At 72.3% G+C, this 575-nt stretch overlaps 1 protein-coding gene across 1 annotated transcript in view; it reads left to right on the plus strand.

Annotated features, from left to right (window-relative positions):
• The window catches only part of H696_05807 (hypothetical protein), a gene marked incomplete at its 5' end in the record, with an annotated part of 7,149 nt that overhangs the window by 969 nt on the left and 5,605 nt on the right, over positions 1 to 575 (plus strand). The gene's annotated exons all lie outside the window — the stretch shown is intronic.

Below are 575 nucleotides of genomic sequence, written 5' to 3' on the forward strand. Positions count from 1 at the left end.
CGCCGACTCCCCCCCCCCCCCCCCCCCCCCCCCCCGCCACTAACGCCGCCAACACCAACACCACAGCGGCCTTCGCAGCGGCAGCAGCACCCGCAACAACGCCGGGTCCTCCGGCGAGCTCGTCATCGGCCGGGTGTTCTCCCCGGTCTTTGGCATGCCGCTGGCATCGGCCGTGGCCAGCTCCCGACTCCCCGGCAGCCCCTTCCTCCTGCCGGCCATCGTCGAGCAGGTCGCTCGAGGCGTCAGCGAGCCGGGCAACATCATCGAGCGCGGCATCTACCGGATCTCCGGCGCCACATCGCACATCAACCACCTGAAGACCCTGTTTGACACCGGCATGGAGGTGGACTTCGCCACCGACCCCAAGGCCGACCTCCACTCGGCGGCCTGCCTGCTGAAGCAGTACCTCCGCGAGCTGCCCGAGCCGGTGCTCACTCGCGCGGTCCTCGACTCGCCGGAGCTGCGCGACCGTATGTCCTCCGGCTCGCTCTTTTTTCTCCCCCCCCCCCCCCCCCCCCGGGCTAACCCCGCGCCCCCCGCCCCCCTCCCCGCGCCCACGCGCAGTCATCGCCGGC

This window comes from Fonticula alba (assembly GCF_000388065.1).
Source record: "Fonticula alba strain ATCC 38817 unplaced genomic scaffold supercont2.14, whole genome shotgun sequence".
Taxonomy (NCBI): domain Eukaryota; order Rotosphaerida; family Fonticulaceae; genus Fonticula; species Fonticula alba.